The sequence below is a fragment of the Staurois parvus genome, unplaced genomic scaffold (assembly GCF_062004578.1).
Source record: "Staurois parvus isolate SC_StPar_1 unplaced genomic scaffold, SC_StPar_1.0 ptg001519l, whole genome shotgun sequence".
NCBI classification, from domain to species: Eukaryota; Metazoa; Chordata; class Amphibia; order Anura; family Ranidae; genus Staurois; species Staurois parvus.
The window spans coordinates 147,638-159,943 of NW_028319315.1; the positions used below are offsets into that span (position 1 = coordinate 147,638).

The 12,306-nt window shown below is 48.5% G+C and overlaps 1 protein-coding gene across 3 annotated transcripts in view; it reads left to right on the forward strand.

Annotated features, from left to right (window-relative positions):
* Positions 1-12,306, forward strand: part of PIK3R6 (phosphoinositide-3-kinase regulatory subunit 6) — a 134,471-nt gene that overhangs the window by 17,743 nt on the left and 104,422 nt on the right. The window contains exons 1-2 of one of the 3 annotated variants that reach the window (XM_089662677.1): positions 3,757-4,026; positions 9,857-10,195. The exons of 1 other annotated variant lie outside the window; for it this stretch is intronic. The gene's annotated coding sequence lies outside the window, so the exon portion shown is untranslated. Of the gene's footprint in view, positions 1-3,756; positions 4,027-9,856; positions 10,196-12,306 lie in introns of those variants that run through there. One more of the 3 variants, XM_089662674.1, reaches the window with a different exon arrangement.

Consider the following 12,306-nt stretch of genomic DNA (forward strand, 5'->3'; position numbering starts at 1 on the left):
CTGTGAATGGTCACAGCTAATCACATGCACATGTCATGTGATTAGCTGTGACCAAATCACAGCTAAGCACAAAAAAAAAAAAAAAACCTGAATGAATCGATTTCATTCAGGTAAATGCTTGCTTATAGCAAAGTAATTCCTTGCTATAAGCAAATTGTGTAAAAAACAAAACAAAACAAAATACTGATCACTTCCCCAAAGTAGTACAATGTTACTATGGTAACATTGTACTACTTTGGTCATAGTAAAATATGAAAAAAAAATCTTAAAAAAATGTAAAAAAATGTAATAAAAAATTAAAAATAATAAAAAAATATATACTGTATTTTCCGGTGTATAAGACGACTGGGCGTATAAGACGACCCCCTACTTTTCCTGTTAAAATATAGGGTTTGAGCTATACTCGCCGTATAAGACTACCCCTCTACCAACACACACCAAATAAAAATGAAAAAACAACAGATTTGATTTCAATATGGTATGCTATTTCAGTATGGTATTCCAATGATGGGGTGCTATTCCTCCCACTGATACCAATGATGAGGCACTACTCCTCCCACTGACACCAATGATGGGGCACTATTTTATCCACTGACACCAATGATGGGGCACTATTCCTCCCACTGATACCAATGATGGGGCACTATTCCTCCCACTGACACCAATGATGGGGCACTATTTTATCCACTGACACCAATGATGGGGCACTATTCCTCCCACTGACACCAATGATGGGGCACTATTCCTCCCACCGATACCAATGATGGGACACTATTCCTCCCACTGACACCAATGGTGCCCCATCATTAGTGTCAGTGTGTGAGGAATAGTGTCCCATCATTAGTCAGTGGGAGGAATAGTGCCCCATCATTGGTGTCAGTGGGAGGAATCGTGCCCCATCATTAGTCAGTGGGAGGAATAGTGCCCCATCATTAGTCAGTGGGAGGAATAGTGCCCCATCATTAGTCAGTGGGAGGAATAGTGCCCCATCATTGGTGTCAGTGGGAAGAATCGTGCCCCATCATTGGTATCAGTGGGAGGAATAGTGCCCCATCATTGGTGTCAATGGGAGGAATAGTGCCCCATCATTGGTGTCAGTGGGAGGAATAGTGTCCCATCATTAGTGTCAGTGGGAGGAATAGTGCTCCATCATTGGTGTCAGTGGGAGGAATAGCACCCCATCATTGGTGTCAGTGGGAGGAATAGCGCCCCATCATTGGTATCAGTGGCAGGAATTGCGCCCCATCATTGGTGTCAGTGGGAGGAATTGCGCCCCATCGTTGGTGTCAGTGGGAGGAATAGTGCCCCATCGTTGGTATCAGTGGGGAGGAGGAATACTGCCCCATCATTGGTGTCAGTGGGAGGAATTGCGCCCCATCATTGGTATCAGTGGCAGGAATTGCGCCCCATCATTGGTGTCAGTGGGAGGAATTGCGCCCCATCATTGGTGTCAGTGGGAGGAATAGTGCCCCATCATTGGTATCAGTGGGGAGAATAGTGCCCCATCGTTGGTGTCAGTGGGGAGGAGGAATAGTGCCCCATCGTTGGTGTCAGTGGGGGAGGAATAGTGCCTCATCGTTAGTGTCAGTGGGGGAGAGGAGCGGCTGCTCTTTCTTTAAGTTCGGCCGCTCGATTTTCACGGGGCCGCTCAGCTCCGCCTCCTCGCTGGTGATTGGTTGCCTGTATGCCTTTCCAGTGCTGGCGCCCAATCACCGGTGAGGAGGTGGAGCCGAGCGGCCGAGCGACCATCGAGCGGCTGAACTGAAAGAAGGAGCAGCCGCGCTTCCTGGACCGGATCGTCGTGGGACCGGGACCGGAGCCAGGTAAGGTACAGCAGCTCCTCTGCCCACCCCTGTACACCCCTGCCCCTCGAAAAAGTGCCGCCCTGACACCGGCTCGCCGTATACCGGCGTATAAGACGACCCCCGACTTTTCAGAAGATTTTCATGGGTTGAAAAGTCGTCTTATACGCCGGAAAGTACGGTATATATATATTTTTTTTCCACACTGTCACCAGTCAGTATCCCTGTTCACTGCCATGCCAGTTATATGATGACGCTGTACTGCACTGGTGACAGTATGTAACAAAAAAAATAGTGAAAATAATTTTTTTAATTTTTTAATTTTCCGAAAAATTATGACAAAAAAAATACAACTTCAAAAAACTCGCCATTCCTCTTATGAAGTACGTCGGACTGTCTACTCTGCAAAAAGGGGTCATTTGGGGATATCTGTACCGTCATGACATTTGGGGGATATCTGTACTGTCCTGACATTTGGGGGATATCTGTACTGTTCTGACATTTGGGGGATATCTGTACTGTCCTGACATTTGGGGGATATCTGTACTGTCCTGACATTTGGGGGATATCTGTACTGTCCTGACATTTGGGGGATTCTGTACTATTCTGACATTTGGGGGATATCTGTACTGTTCTGACATTTGGGGGGTATCTGTACTGTCCTGACATTTGGGGGATATCTGTACTGTCCTGCCATTTGGGGGATATCTGTACCGTCCTGACATTTGGGGATATCTGTACTGTCCTGACATTTGGGGGATATCTGTACTGTCCTGACATTTGGGGGGTATCTGTACTGTTCTGACATTTGGGGGATATCTGTCCTGTCCTGACATTTGGGGGATATCTGTACTGTCCTGACATTTGGGGGATATCTGTACTGTCCTGACATTTGGGGGATATCTGTACTGTCCTGACATTTGGGGGATATCTGTACTGTCCTGACATTTGGGGGATATCTGTACTGTTCTGACATTTGGGGGATATCTGTACTGTTCTGACATTTGGGGATATCTGTACAGTTCTGACATTCTTGGACCTCAAGAAATGAGATTGGCCGTCAGTACTTCAGGATTGATCAATATTCAGATCTATCCCATAGTTTGTGAACTCTATAACTTTCCTACAAACTAAATAATACATCCTAATTTGGGTTATTTTCACCAAAGACATGTAGCAGAATACATCTCGGCCTAAATTTATGAAGAACAATTATTTATTTGTAAACTTTTATAACAGAAACAAAGAAAAACGTGTTTTTTTTTCAAAATTTTTGGTCTTTTTTTTGTTAATTTAGCAAAAAATAAAAACCCCGGCGGTGATTAAATACCACCAAAAGAAAGCTCTAGTTGTGTGAAGAAAATGATAAAATTTTAATTTGGGTACAATGTTGTATGACCGCGCAATTGTCATTCAAAGTGTGAGAGCGCTGAAACCTGAAAAATGAACTGGGCAGGAAGGTGTAAAATTGCCCGGTATTGAAATGGTTAACCCAAATGGTAGCCCTTTTTTTAAAAAATTTTTTTATAAACAAAGCCACGTGATTGACAATTGCTTGTAATAAACCATCTTCATGGCAAAATTTGAGGCTAATTTTGGTAAGACTATCAGTAATTTTGCAGCAAAACCAATTTTGGTTCAGTCACTCCGCTCATATCTTGTTATTTCCCACCAAATAAATGTGTGACGTTTATAAACAAACCCCCCCGAATGACAACCGGTGGGCAGACAGAGGAGTGTGACTACAGGACTTGAGCATTCTGGCTGTCTGTACATCCAGAGGAAGAACTGATACTGCTCCGTACTGTCAGTGCACAGCAAAGTCCTGAACCGGGATAATATTCCAGGAAAGATGGATGACGTCAAATGTATGGCATAAAATCAGGCTGGAGCTGACAGCCGCGCCATCCATCGCACCCCTTCCAGAGAAGTTTTTTTTTTTTTGTTAATGAATCAGGGTTGAGATATTTATAATTTCTGCATGTGATCGGTCGCTGTCCTGCCCTCCTCTTCCTTCCTGTGCCTCTGGGGCCCTCGCAGACGTTCACAAACAGAAGTTTATTCCCCCCGGTCGCCCTCCATCTGCTGCCGGTGCGTATATACACTCCGGGATCTCTCAAGTCCTTCTCCGGGTCCCAGGACGCTCATAGGAGGTCTGCAAAGGCATTGCCAGGGCTGAGACAGGAGAGGAGCGGGCTGCAGGGCATGTGTCAGACAGTGACAGGTGAGTGACTCTGCGTCCAATCTGCTATAAATAGGGCACCTTAAAGCGACAAAAGTTGTGAGGGTAAAAAATGTCTTCTAGTTTCATTTCTTATTACGTCTCTAGATAACATTCTGGCTGTTTCTTCACCTATGTATAAAGCACTGACATGGAAAGCTGTTTGAAGCAGTGGAATGTAGACAAGTGAAAAGTTGGTAAAATGTATCAAAAATAGATCAAATGATATCATGTTCAGGAAGTTTGCTCTCTATCTTACTATAAATCAGTGGTGGTCGACTTTCTTGACATGAGGGGGGGGGGGGGGGGGGGGGTTAAGTGCAGCCCTTGTGTGTTCTCTATCCCTTTGGTGATCTCAACAGGATAAAGCCAAAGACCATGGACGTGACACAAGAGATGGTCACAGACTGTGGACATAATACAGGAGATGGTCAGAGACTGTGGACATAATACAGGAGATGGTCAGAGACTGTGGACATAATACAGGAGATGGTCAGAGACTGTGGACATAATACAGGAGATGGTCAGAGACTGCAGACACAATACAGGAGATGGTCAGAGACTGTGGACATAATACAGGAGATGGTCAGAGACTGCAGACACAATACAGGAGATGGTCAGAGACTGTGGACATAATACAGAAGATGGTCAGAGACTGCAGACACAATACAGGAGATGGTCAGAGACTGTGGACATAATACAGGAGATGGTCAGAGACTGTGGACATAATACAGGATATGGTCAGAGACTGCAGATGTGACCAGGGGCGGACTGACCATTCAAGCACTCGGGCACTGCCCGAGGGCCCGGGGTCAGTAGGGATCCCCATGAAATGCCCCTGGTACCTTTTTTAAAGGATTTTTTGAGTGTGGGCAAGGACACAGGGGCCCCATGATCCCCTATTGCCCGGGGGGCCCTATGAGTTGTCAGTCTGCCCCTGGATGTGAAACAAGAGATGGTCAGAGACTGTGGACATAATACAGGAGATGGTCGGAGACTGCAGATGTGACCCAAGAGATGGTCAGAGACTGTGGACATAATACAGGAGATGGTCAGAGACTGCAGATGTGACCCAAGAGATGGTCAGAGACTGTGGACATCATACCGAAGATGGTCGGAGATTGCAGATGTGACACAAGAGATGGTCAGAGACTGTGGACATCATACAGGAGATGGTCGGAGACTGCAGATGTGACCCAAGAGATGGTCAGAGACTGTGGACATCATACAGGAGATGGTCAGAGACTGCAGATGTGACACAAGAGATGGTCAGAGACTGTGGACATAATACAGGAGATGGTCAGAGACTGCAGATGGGACACAAGAGATGGTCAGAGACTGTGGACATGCTGAAGGAGATGGTCAGAGACTGTGGACATGCTGAAGGAGATTGCCAGAGACTGTGGACATGCTGAAGGAGATTGCCAGAGACTGTGGACATGCTGAAGGAGATTGACAGAGACTGTGGACATGCTGAAGGAGATAGGCAGAGACTGTGGACATGCTGAAGGAGATTGACAGAGACTGTGGACATGCTGAAGGAGATAGGCAGAGACTGTGGACATGCTGAAGGAGATAGGCAGAGACTGTGGACATGCTGAAGGAGATAGGCAGAGACTGTGGACATGCTGAAGGAGATAGGCAGAGACTGTGGACATGCTGAAGGAGATTGACAGAGACTGTGGACATGCTGAAGGAGATTGCAAGAGACTGTGGACATGCTGAAATAGACTACCAGAGACTGTGGACATGCTGAAGGAGATTGACAGAGACTGTGGACATGCTGAAGGAGATTGCAAGAGACTGTGGACATGCTGAAATAGACTACCAGAGACTGTGGACATGCTGAAGGAGATTGCCAGAGACTGTGGACATGGTGAAAGAGACTACCAGAGACTGTGGACATGCTGAAGGAGATTTACAGAGACTGTGGACATGCTGAAGGAGACTGCCAGAGACTGTGGACATGCTGAAGGAGATTGACAGAGACTGTGGACATGCTGAAGGAGATTGACAGAGACTGTGGACATGCTGAAGGAGATTGACAGAGACTGTGGACATAATACAGGAGATGGTCAGAGACTGTGGACATAATACAAGAGATGGTCAGAACTGCAGATGTGACACAAGAGATGGTCAGAGACTGTGGACATCATACAGGAGATGGTCAGAGACTGCAGATGTGACCAGGGGCAAACTGACCATTCGAGCACTTGGGCACTGCCCGAGGGCCCGGGGTCAGTAGGGGTCCCCATGAAATGCCCCTGGTACCTTTTTTATAGGCTTTTTTGAGTGTGGGCAAGGACACAGTGACCCCGGGGGGCCATGAGTTGTCAGTCTGCCCCTGGATGTGAAACAAGAGATGGTCAGAGACTGTGGACATAATACAGGAGATGGTCGGAGACTGCAGATGTGACCCAAGAGATGGTCAGAGACTGTGGACATAATACAGGAGATGGTCAGAGACTGCAGATGTGACCCAAGAGATGGTCAGAGACTGTGGACATCATACCGGAGATGGTCGGAGATTGCAGATGTGACACAAGAGATGGTCAGAGACTGTGGACATCATACAGGAGATGGTCGGAGACTGCAGATGTGACCCAAGAGATGGTCAGAGACTGTGGACATCATACAGGAGATGGTCAGAGACTGCAGATGTGACACAAGAGATGGTCAGAGACTGTGGACATAATACAGGAGATGGTCAGAGACTGCAGATGGGACACAAGAGATGGTCAGAGACTGTGGACATGCTGAAGGAGATTGCCAGAGACTGTGGACATGCTGAAGGAGATTGCCAGAGACTGTGGACATGCTGAAGGAGATTGCCAGAGACTGTGGACATGCTGAAAGAGACTACCAGAGACTGTGGACATGCTGAAGGAGATTGACAGAGACTGTGGACATGCTGAAGGAGATAGGCAGAGACTGTGGACATGCTGAAGGAGATTGACAGAGACTGTGGACATGCTGAAGGAGATAGGCAGAGACTGTGGACATGCTGAAGGAGATAGGCAGAGACTGTGGACATGCTGAAGGAGATAGGCAGAGACTGTGGACATGCTGAAGGAGATTGACAGAGACTGTGGACATGCTGAAGGAGATTGCAAGAGACTGTGGACATGCTGAAATAGACTACCAGAGACTGTGGACATGCTGAAGGAGATTGCCAGAGACTGTGGACATGGTGAAAGAGACTACCAGAGACTGTGGACATGCTGAAGGAGACTACCAGAGACTGTGGACATGCTGAAGGAGATTTACAGAGACTGTGGACATGCTGAAGGAGACTGCCAGAGACTGTGGACATGCTGAAGGAGATTGACAGAGACTGTGGACATGCTGAAGGAGATTGACAGAGACTGTGGACATGCTGAAGGAGACTGCCAGAGACTGTGGACATGCTGAAGGAGACTGCCAGAGACTGTGGACATGCTCAAGGAGATTGCAAGAGACTTTGGACATGCTGAAAGAGACTACCAGAGAAAGCAGACATGCTGAAGGAGATTGCCAGAGACTGTGGACATGCTATAGAAGTTATATAAATATCAACTGTAGGCAAGCGCTAGAACTATAAAGCAGCTAGCACCAAGATATAGGTAACAACTCCTTATGGATAAATAAATAGAAAGTGCAGCGCTAAAATAAGTGAATTATATTATAGTGAAAATAAAGTGCAAAGTCAATCTGACATATATCAAAAAAAAAAAACTATTGATCAGCAGAACAATCAAGTGCAGCATATAAAAATCAAATAGAAAAATAAAACAATCAATGGTGTCAGTAGGCACTTATCTGAGAGGCTGAAATTGCTCATTTCTCAAGGAACCCCTAGCAACCTCTGGTCATATACTCATATGCTCAGTGATCCAGTGGTGTTCTCTGGGAATCCACCACAGCACACCTGGTCCCATACTGCCATCTTCTTCAGGGGGGGGCAGCTGTCTACTCCGGCTTCTTGTGACCAACTTGGAGATGATGTGCATGTAGCATGGCAAATTCTCATGGGGGCAGTTGCAAAAGCCATGAAAACACAGCCTTCCATTATGATGATGTGGAGTATATGCTATTGAGTACCCCGCTACCTTCTAGGATTTGTGAAGTAGCTATCCCAGGAGGCTGTGGGCAGCTGTTATGTAGTTCTTGCCTAGGCAAGAAATAAGGAGATGCTTGAAGAGGTCCCCCCCCCCCCCCCCCCCCCCCCCCCCCCCCCCCGAAAAAAAAACAAACATATCAAGTTGTATGAGAGGACAGGGGCAAGAGGGGAGAAAGTGGATGGAAGGTTGAAGGTCCACTTTCAGTAGGGGCTCACCATCATCAGGCCTTCAAATTTTTAGCAGATGGGAATACTAGGACTAACTGTAGAGAACTCCAGCTCCAGCATATGGCTTGGTAAGCCCTGATGAAGGGGGCCCTCTACAATCCCCAAAACATGTTGGCTTGCTAAGGGCATTTTATCAATAAATTGATTTTCATAGACTTTACCAGGCTTTATATTTTCTCTGTATTTCAATGATTGACTATATCATAAACATATCCTGGACCTGCTGAAAGGGTGCAGTGATATCACAATGGCCACTCATATGCTGATTAGACCCAGGGTCACCTCCACTCATATGTTACACACCCTCAGGGTCACCTCCACTCGTAGGCTGAGCAGCTCCAGGGTCACCTCCAGCAGAATGCTGAGTACCCCAGGGGTCACTTCTACCCATTTGGTGAGCAGCCCCAGGATCGCCTCCACTCATATGTAGAGAAGCCCCAGAGTCGACTCCCACTTGTTTGCTGAGCAGCCCCAGTGTCACCTTTTCTCAACCGCTGAGCAGCCCCATGGTCACCTCTTTTCATATGCTGGGAATCCCAGGGTCACCTCCACTAGTATTCTGAGCAGCCCAGGGTCATCTCCATTTGTAGGATGAGCATCCCCAGGGTCATCTCCATTTGTAGGATGAGCATCCCCAGGGTCACCTCCACTGGTATGCTGAGCAGCCCCAGGGTCACCTCCACTGGTATGCTGAGCAGCCCCAGGGTCACCTCCACTAGTATGCTAAGCAGCCCCAAGGTCACCTCCACTGGTATGCTGAGCAGCCCCAGGGTCACCTCCACTGGTATGTTGAGCAGCCCCAGGGTCACCTCCACTGGTTTGCTGAGCAGCCCCAGGGTCACCTCCACTGGTATGCTGAGCAGCCTCAGGGTCATTTCCATTTGTAGGATGAGCATCCCCAGGGTCACCTCCACTGGTGTGCTGAGCAGCCCCAGGGTCATCTCCACTCATGCTGAGCAGCCCCAGGGTCACCACCACTGGTATGCTGAGCAGCCCCAGGGTCACCTCCACTGGTTTGCTGAGCAGCCCCAGGGTCACCTCCACTGGTATGCTGAGCAGCCCCAGGGTCATTTCCATTTGTAGGATGAGCATCCCCAGGGTCACCTCCACTGGTGTGCTGAGCAGCCCCAGGGTCATCTCCACTCATATGCTGAGCAGCCCCAGGGTCACCACCACTGGTATGCTGAGCAGCCCCAGGGTCATCTCCACTCATATGCTGAGCAGCCCCAGGGTCACCACCACTGGTATGCTGAGCAGCCCCAGGGTCATCTCCACTCATATGCTGAGCACCCCCCAGAGTCACCTGCATTGGTATGCTGAGCAGCCCCAGGGTCACCTCCTGATAGCTCCAGGGTATGGGTGAACATTCTTCATGGGTGCATCAGAAGTTTACTGGCAGTGCAATAGGTCACGGCTCACGCTGCATATAGCGTATACATGTAAGTGAGAGAGACGTTATTTGCTGCACATTGCACACAGACCAAACAACTTGTTTAATGTCAACAGCTTCCTGCCATTGTTCGGTGACATTTTTATAGTTTACTATGGAGTGACTTCTACTGCACAACAATCCTCCGCATGCTGTCGCGGCGAATGAAGAATGGCGTTTTTTTCACGATAGTTTCCGGAGCACCCTAATGGCTTCACAGATAACAAACATCGTACCTGCACAATCATCACCACTTCTATTCACACGGAATACTTAAAGTGACCTATCACTAAAATAAACCTGATAATGCTAATTGCCTGACTATAATGCTGGGAACGCTGGCTTCACTAACTGCTTATTGGCTGATCTGGTAAGGAAGATATCAACAAATCCAGTATGCCGAGCGAACACATCAGGTGAGCTGACCTCTGCATGTAACCGTTCTGGGTAAGTTACTCAAAATATTGAAGCCAGAGGGTCAGCATAACAGCCAGTCAACAGGACAGGTCAGCAAGGACAGGGCCCATGTTTCTGTGCCTGTGACTGACCTCAGGTGATGCACAGAGATGAAACTCTATGTTACATAAGATGTACCTGTTTATGTTAGTTACATGGTTACATAGTTAGTCTGGCTGAAAAAAGTCAAAAGTCCGTCCAGTTCAACCATTAAAAAAAAAAAAAAAGTTATAATCCTACACCCACAGTTGATCCAGAGGAAGGCAAAAAACCCAGCAAAGCATGATCCAATTTGCTCCTGCAGGGGACAAAATTCCTTCCTGATCCCCCGAGAGGCAATCGGATATTCCCTGGATCAACTTTCCCTATAAATGTTATATCCAGTTATATTCTGTGTATCCAAGAAAGGATCCAGGACTTTCCTACAGCAATCCACTGAGCTGGCCACAACCAACTCTTGAGGGAGTCTATTCCACATTTTATATTAAAAATTATATTAAAAAGTAAGGGTCCCAACACTGAACATTGGGGTACACTACTGACACCCCGAGACCATTCAGAGTAGGAATCATTAACCACTACTCTCTGAATACCATCTTTTAGCCAGTTTTCTATCCATTTACATACAGATTTTTCCAAGCCTGTAGACTTTACCTTACACATTAGCTGTGGGTGGGGAACTGTGTCAAACGCTTTTGCAAAATCCAAGTATACCACGTCCACCGCCACCCCTCTGTCCAAGTATACCACATCCACTGCCACCCCTCTGTCCAAGTATACCACGTCCACCGCCACCCCTCTGTCCAAGTATACCACGTCCACCGCCACCCCTCTGTCCAAGTATACCACGTCCACCGCCACCCCTCTGTCCAAGTATACCACGTCCACCTCCACCCCTCTGTCCAAGTATACCACAGCCACCCCTCTGTCCAAATATACCACGTCCACCGCCACCCCTCTGTCCAAGTATACCACATCCACAGCCACCCCTCTGTCCAAGTATACCAAGTCCACCGCCACCCCTCTGTCCAAGTATACCAAGTCCACCGCCACCCCTCTGTCCATATATACCACGTCCACCGCCACCCCTCTGTCCAAGTATACCACGTCCACCGCCACCCCTCTGTCCAAGTATACCACGTCCACAGCCACCCCTCTGTCCAAATATACCACGTCCACTGCCACCCCTCTGTCCAAGTATACCAAGTCCACCGCCACCCCTCTGTCCATATATACCACGTCCACCGCCACCCCTCTGTCCAAGTATACCACGTCCACCGCCACCCCTCTGTCCAAGTATACCACGTCCACCGCCACCCCTCTGTCCAAATATACCACGTCCACCGCCACCCCTCTGTCCAAGTATACCACGTCCACCGCCTCCCCTCTGTCCAAATATACCACGTCCACCGCCACCCCTCTGTCCAAGTATACCACGTCCACCGCCACCCCTCTGTCCAAGTATACCACGTCCACCGCCACCCCTCTGTCCAAATATACCACGTCCACCGCCACCCCTCTGTCCAAGTATACCACGTCCACCGCCACCCCTCTGTCCAAGTATACCGCGTCCACCGCCACCCCTCTGTCCAGGTATACCACGTCCACCGCCACCCCTCTGTCCAAGTATGCCACGTCCACAGCCACCCCTCTGTCCAAATATACCACGTCCACCACCACCCCTCTGTCCAAGTACACCACGTCCACCGCCACCCCTCTGTCCAAGTATACCAAGTCCACCGCCACCCCTCTGTCCATATATACCACGTCCACCGCCACCCCTCTGTCCAAGTATACCACGTCCACCGCCACCCCTCTGTCCAAGTATACCACGTCCACCTCCACCCCTCTGTCCAAGTATACCACAGCCACCCCTCTGTCCAAGTATACCACAGCCACCCCTCTGTCCAAATATACCACGTCCACCGCCACCCCTCTGTCCAAGTATACCACGTCCACAGCCACCCCTCTGTCCAAGTATACCAAGTCCACCGCCACCCCTCTGTCCAAGTATACCAAGTCCACCGCCACCCCTCTGTCCATGTATACCACGTCCACCGCCACCCCTCTG